Raw genomic sequence first — 6,776 nt, 5'->3', positions numbered from 1 at the left:
TGATCGTACGGCTCTTTTCTGTAGTATAAATATACTTTCAATATCTGCAGCTTTTCCCCACAGCAAGATCCCATAGGACATAATACTGTGAAAGTATGCGAAATAAACAAGCCTAGCTGTTTCAACATCGGTAAGCTGTCTAATTTTCCTGATTGCATATGCAGCTGAGCTGAGTTTACTCGCTAGGCTTTCTATATGGGTACCCCACTGTAGCTTACAATCTAGGGTCACTCCTAGAAAAACAGTGGAGTTTTCTATTTCAAGTGTTTCTCCATTTATTATGATGTTTTTATCAATTTTTTTTACGTTAGGCAAAACAAATTCCAAACACTTAGTTTTTTTTGCATTTAAAAGTAAGTTATTAACAGTAAACCAGTCTGACACATGTGACAAAGCACGGTTTACGTCGTCAAAATTATCTTTGTTTCTATCAGTCTTAAAAATGAGAGATGTATCATCTGCGAACAGTACAATCTCACAAGTGCCCCTGACATGGTGTGGCAGATCATTTATATACACCAGAAACAATAAGGGACCCAAAATTGAGCCTTGTGGGACACCCATTAAGGCAGATGATCCCTTAGACTTTATGTCTTTTACGCATACCCTTTGAACTCTATCACTTAGATAAGAGGCAATTAAATTGAGTGCAACGTTTTTGATGCCATAGTGGCTTAGTTTTAATAACAACGTTTTGAGTTCAACGCAATCGAATGCTTTGGACAGATCACAGAAAACACCAATGGCATTCTGCGAACGTTCCCAGGCATCGTAAATATGCTTTATGAGTCTTGCGCCTGCATCCGTTGTACTACGACCTTTAGTGAAGCCGTACTGCTCCGGATGAAGTAAGTTATTTACATTAAAATGATTTAAAAGTTGATAAAGTATAATTTTTTCAAAGACCTTACTAAGAGTTGGCAAGATTGAAATAGGCCTGTAATTGTTAAGGTCATTTTTATGACCGGATTTAAAAAGGGGTATTAATTTACTACATTTCATTAGGTTCGGAAAAATACCCATATCAACACATTCATTAAAAATTACAGCTAGATAAGGGGCAATAACGTCAATAATGTTAGAAATGACCATCACCGACATACCCCACAGATCACCGGTTTTTTTCAACTTTAATAACCTGAAATTCTTTACAATATCTATTGCAGATATATGTTTAAAATTAAATAAAACATTGCACTCTTTAACATTATCTCTCAATATACGCTGAGCTGCTATTGGTGAAGAGCTTAGAGAATCTGTTAACAAAATGGGAACATTCTGAAAGAAGTTTTCGAAAGTATTAGCAACCTCCCTGTCAGACGTCACTTTATTGTTATCAACAATAAGTTCAAAATCCACATCACGAGATTTAGTTTTTCCTGACTCGTAATTAACTATTTTCCAGGTTGTTTGTATTTTGTTATCAGATTTCATTATACTATATTTAATGTGTAGCGATTTCGCATTAGTGCAAACATTCTTAAATATTTTAGAGTATTTTTTTACGTGTTCTACGAAAGTTGGAGTATGATTAAATTGTTTTTCATCATACAGCTCATACAACTTCTCCCTACTTTTATATATACCTACAGTAGCCCAGTCACTAAATTTTAATTTATTACTGACATTGATGTGCTTAAAGTTGAATACTCTATTAAATTCGTTGTTTATAGTATTAAATAGTGCACTATAAAGACTGTCCGGATGAAAATGTTCGCACGCAATACCAGGGATTTTCGCAGTAATTTCACGTTTGAATCGCATTAATTTAGTCTTAGTTATTGGCCTACACTTTATAATCTGTCTGCTTTTATTGATAGTATTTAAAACAGTAATAAGTTGACCACAATGATCTGACCTTAAATTATTAATTATTCTTTTATCTAAAATGTCACAATTGAAAAAAATATTATCTAAGCAGGATGCTGAAGTTGCAGTTACTCTAGTAGGTTCACTAAAAGTGTGACACAAATTAAAACATTTAAATAAGTTAAGCAATCTAGCAGTTGTTGCATTTTCTAGTAAAATGTCGACATTGAAATCGCCACATACAATTACTTTTTTAGTAGAAAGACACAAACGCTTTAGTACATCCTCCATGACATTCTCGAAATCGCTAAAATCACCTGAAGGGGGTCGGTATACACTCACTATTATAAATCGCTCCAGCTCCACACAAGACAGTTCTGCAATGCGTTCAACAGAAAGACCAACTATGTCTTTTCGTTCTTTACAAATTATATTATTACGTACAAAAATTAAAGATCCACCGTGAATTGCAGTCCTTCTGAAGAACGCACTTGACAATATAAAGTTATCGATGTTTACTGCTACTTGTGTACCAGTGAGCCAGTGCTCAGTTATACACAAAATATGTACATTGAGTTTCTCCACAAACAGCTCTATTTCTAATTCTTTGCCGGTGAAGCTCTGTATATTTTGGTGTACAATGTTCATATGGCAGAGCTCCTCCGTTGTCTTATTAACTAGTTTAAATCATTATTAACTTTCTTAATAGTACTAGCGCAAGTACTAGGGTCAGTAATAGAAATAGAAGTACTTGAAGTACAATTTGTAAAAGTGTCAATAGACTTTGTTACAACAGTTGTAACAGTATCATTTAAATTATAAGCTAGTAAAAACGCTATCTGCTGCTTACACTTTTTAGGCAGATACAATTTATCTCTTGTCATTACAAATGATGACGTGAATTTATTAATGTCAAAATAAAAAATTGCGTCGCTATGACGGTATGTCAAATTATAGATTAATAAGTTTAATTTATAAATATGTTCATTTTGTTTTGAGTTTAGAGTGCCACAATAAGGAAAGGCACACATTACAAACTTACATTTAGTTTTGTTATTTAAAAGCAGTAATTTTTCAATGCATCTTATAATCTGATGCTTTTTGACATTGAAACTGTCCCCTAACAATAAGACAACATTTGTATGCCTATCTAGATTTTTTTCATTTAGGCTATTAATGACACAATCAAAACTAGCCCCCGGTGAACATATATTTGTCACTGAGTGGTTTAGGTAACAATTCATAATAGGACCTAAACCTCTACCTATTTTGTCAGATATTACTATACTTTGTTTTTTAGGTTTAGCGGATAAAGTAGAATTTAAGGATACAGGAACATGCTGCTTCAATAGCTGTAAGAAAACTAATTATTGTTGCAGGTATTTAAGGTATCTACTATGGCAGTTTGAACCTATATGTATTTGTGTAACGTGAATGTTGTCTGAGACTTCAAATTATTCTTCTACTTCACTTCCACTTATCAGTCAAGTAAAGAGAGAACGGCTTTGTCTTTAAAGTGTGAGGAAGGACGTATCTCGTGATTTACGAGAATGTACTAAATTAAGTGTAGGGAGCAATGGTTATACTAACTCGGATGTAATTACTATGCTATAATAATATGACAAAATGAAAGCAATACTCCCCAGGATAATTCCATGGACGTAAATCCAACGTCATTAGCCGTTGGATTTCGAATTCTCTTCAGTAATCGAACGACATCCCCGGGCTGTCAGTTAGATTTTTTTTGGTTTCGTGGTCACTGAGTTGTTTGGACTTTATACACTGATTTATTGTTATGAATAAAAGTAAATCGGCACGTTTTACGCTTAATAAACACAGTTAAATGAATATCTTAAGCTAAAAATTAAAATTAAAACAGGAACAGCTGATTTTAGGACATGTCAGCTTGACAGCGACCACAGATTATATATTATATTATATATAATTTGATTTCCCTGGTTCTTAGTTCATACTAATAATTCTTTCAGAGTTTAAATAGTTTAATAGTTTTTTAGTAGTTTTTTAATTTATTTTTTGTACAAAAAAATTAATTTTTATTACTATCCCAACTGTACAGGGCTTCGCACCCGGGACCTCCCATTTATAAGAACCACAGCGCTTGCCTCTGCACCTCAGGGTAATCCATAAATGTACGTAGCCGTTTACAAAGTCTTTCTGTTCAAAGTTGGAATCATGAAAGTGAAACACGATTGTGAAGTTCCTATTTACACTGGAAATATTGAAGGAGTGTGAATATCGTAAAAAACTGATTCTTCGATATTCATTCACAGCTATAAAAGCAATTAACCATAATGTCTTAATAATGAAAATAAAGTTAGGTAATTTAAAGTAAATGGCAATCAAACTTTCGAGGCGTTGACTTCTATAACGAACCGGCGCCTTAGGGAACTAAAGATTACTATCGGTCATTAACTACTAGACCAACTCAAGTTCAAAACAATGAAGAAAGAATTATTGAGTTTATACAACAAAAGTTAAACACGTATGTTAAGGAAAAAACGTCCCAACATTAATGAGAATTAGTCGTACGCATGGCTGGGGCTTGTAATACACTTCAGGCTTGTAATGCACTTTAGGCTTACCAAATTATTACACGGGCTTACTAAGCGATGATAGCTAGAGGTGGCTTCGCCTCACTTTCAGGGGAACGAATTCATGCATTCATGCAATCCAAGCATGAATTCTAACTTATAGAGTTATGTCTGCTTTTAAGTTAAGCTTCAAACATCATGAGGAAACCTGCATGCCTGAGAGTTCTCTATAACGTTCTCAAACTCGTGTGACGTCAACCAATCCGCATTGGACAGCGTGGTGGACTACGGGCTAAGAACCCTCATTCTGAGATCCGTGCCCTGTAGTAAGCTGGTAATTGGTTTGATAATACTCGCTTACTGTCTTTGTATTTCGGTTTTAAAATACTTAAAGACAAATTTAAAACAAGCGCGTCTTATCGTGGAGAATTTGTTTGAGATCTTGGTCAACTGTAGTGGGAGCCATTGACTATTGACTATAGTATTGCACGCCTCATAAGCGAAGCGTTGAGGTGTGGGTATTACTGTCAGTTTATGCACACCGAGTGATTCTTTAACTTAAAATGTCACTTTTTTATTCTTTATTGCTTTTATAAGAATATAAATAGACAAATGTTGAGAAAAAACACTATTTTTAACACTCATAATATTTTTAAATCTCTTTTTATTATTTAAAATAATTAAAAAATTGTTTAAAAAAAGGTTCTGTCTTGGACGTCCGTGTGCAGATCCCGTATCTTGTGGTCACGATAACGAGCGAAATACTTAAGTTATCGAGTTGTTTTTTGTTTATAGGCTTCAGTATTTTGAGCAATAGAAACCTATTACTTTTCACGGTATAATTAGATGTAGTTTAATTATTATTTTAATATAATATGGACTAACATTTGGAATTAATATAAATAAACAAAATATCCAAACAAATAAATTGTAATAAACAGCACTAAGAATCCGTTAGGAGTAAATAAATAATATCGATACGACATCAGGTGTTGAGTATTCCCGATTCCTGAACGAAAACTATAGGTCTTGGTAGGAGGAATGTCAATGTCAGTGGGAAAAAAGGGCATTAAGGGGGAATTAATCGGTGATGGTGGATAAACAAGCATGGTTAAAACTTAAAAGTACAGTTGATAGAAGTTTAAAGGGTCAATCTATTCTCTTACACCTAATTATGAGAAGAATTAATTGTTTATAAAGGAAAGTAAAACGAACAACCAGTTTAATTGCGAGTCATTGAAACGTACTTTCTTACAAACCACAAGTTGCTAACGAGATTGGAGATGAGTTTTACATTAAACATTTACATTTACATTAAACCTAGTTATTAGAAGCTGTTATAAGCACCATTGTGACCAAATAATAATAACGGTTAAAGTTTAGACATGATAATTAAACTTTATAAAACTATTCAAACCTATTAAGTCAGGCAGGTACTACGATAAATTATAAGGACCTGCTTTTAATAAAGCGAAAGTAAAGTATTAGTATGAAAAATGTTTACCTAGTAGGAAACTAAAATAAATCTCGAGGTACAAAGTAAATAAATAACTCTTAAATATGTGCACTGTATTTTATTTATGTGAGCCTAACCCAGTATTTCTAACAATTTACAAATAATCCCAATTTTATTGTAATGAATTAGATTATTAGGCGTGCACTTTCGGATTTCCCAACTATTTTATATTTTCTACAATCTTTATTACACCAAACAGATCTTCGGTAATGTACTATCTACGAACGTTTCACTCCGACACTGGATCATCCCCAGCAGATGTTTATTTCACAATGAATAATTGTTAAGTACTTAACACGACTATTACACATTAGTGTAGTAGGTACATTTCCAAAGATCTGTTTGGTGTGGAGTATAATGACTGAATAAATGTAATATATTACACTGTACAGATTCTTCTACTTTTTGCGGAGTATTTAGCTTCATTTTCATAGTTGATTTTCATAAAAAAGAATACTAAACTACATTTATAGAACATTTAAGAATGCCTTGAAAAATATCTGCATCTATAAAAGATTATGATAATGATAGATTTATAAGTAGGGATGCAGTAAATTTTTGTATATTACAAGCAGTAACTCAGACTTACTTTATTTGGTGGTTAATAACAAAAAGTGCTTAAAATATTTATTACTACCACGACCGTATGAGATTTTACGACTTATGAGTTATGAGTGGCATGTAATGTAGTATATGATTTGTTTTGCTGTTTGAAGAATATGCAATATTTTTCCTCTTACAGAGTTATAGTTATACTGAAATTGAAAAATTAAAAAAAACCAACTAACCTTAGTCTAAAGAATTTATGTCGCTATAACAAAATATAGTGTGTCCAGTGTCATTCTTGTAATAGATGTAGATACCTTTTTTTTTTTTTGGTGTGGTCGAAAAGCTTTGTT

The sequence above is a fragment of the Pararge aegeria genome, chromosome 4 (assembly GCF_905163445.1).
Source record: "Pararge aegeria chromosome 4, ilParAegt1.1, whole genome shotgun sequence".
NCBI lineage: Eukaryota > Metazoa > Arthropoda > Insecta > Lepidoptera > Nymphalidae > Pararge > Pararge aegeria.
The sequence above is the reverse complement of the archived record's forward strand: the minus strand, read 5'-3'. Positions refer to the sequence as shown.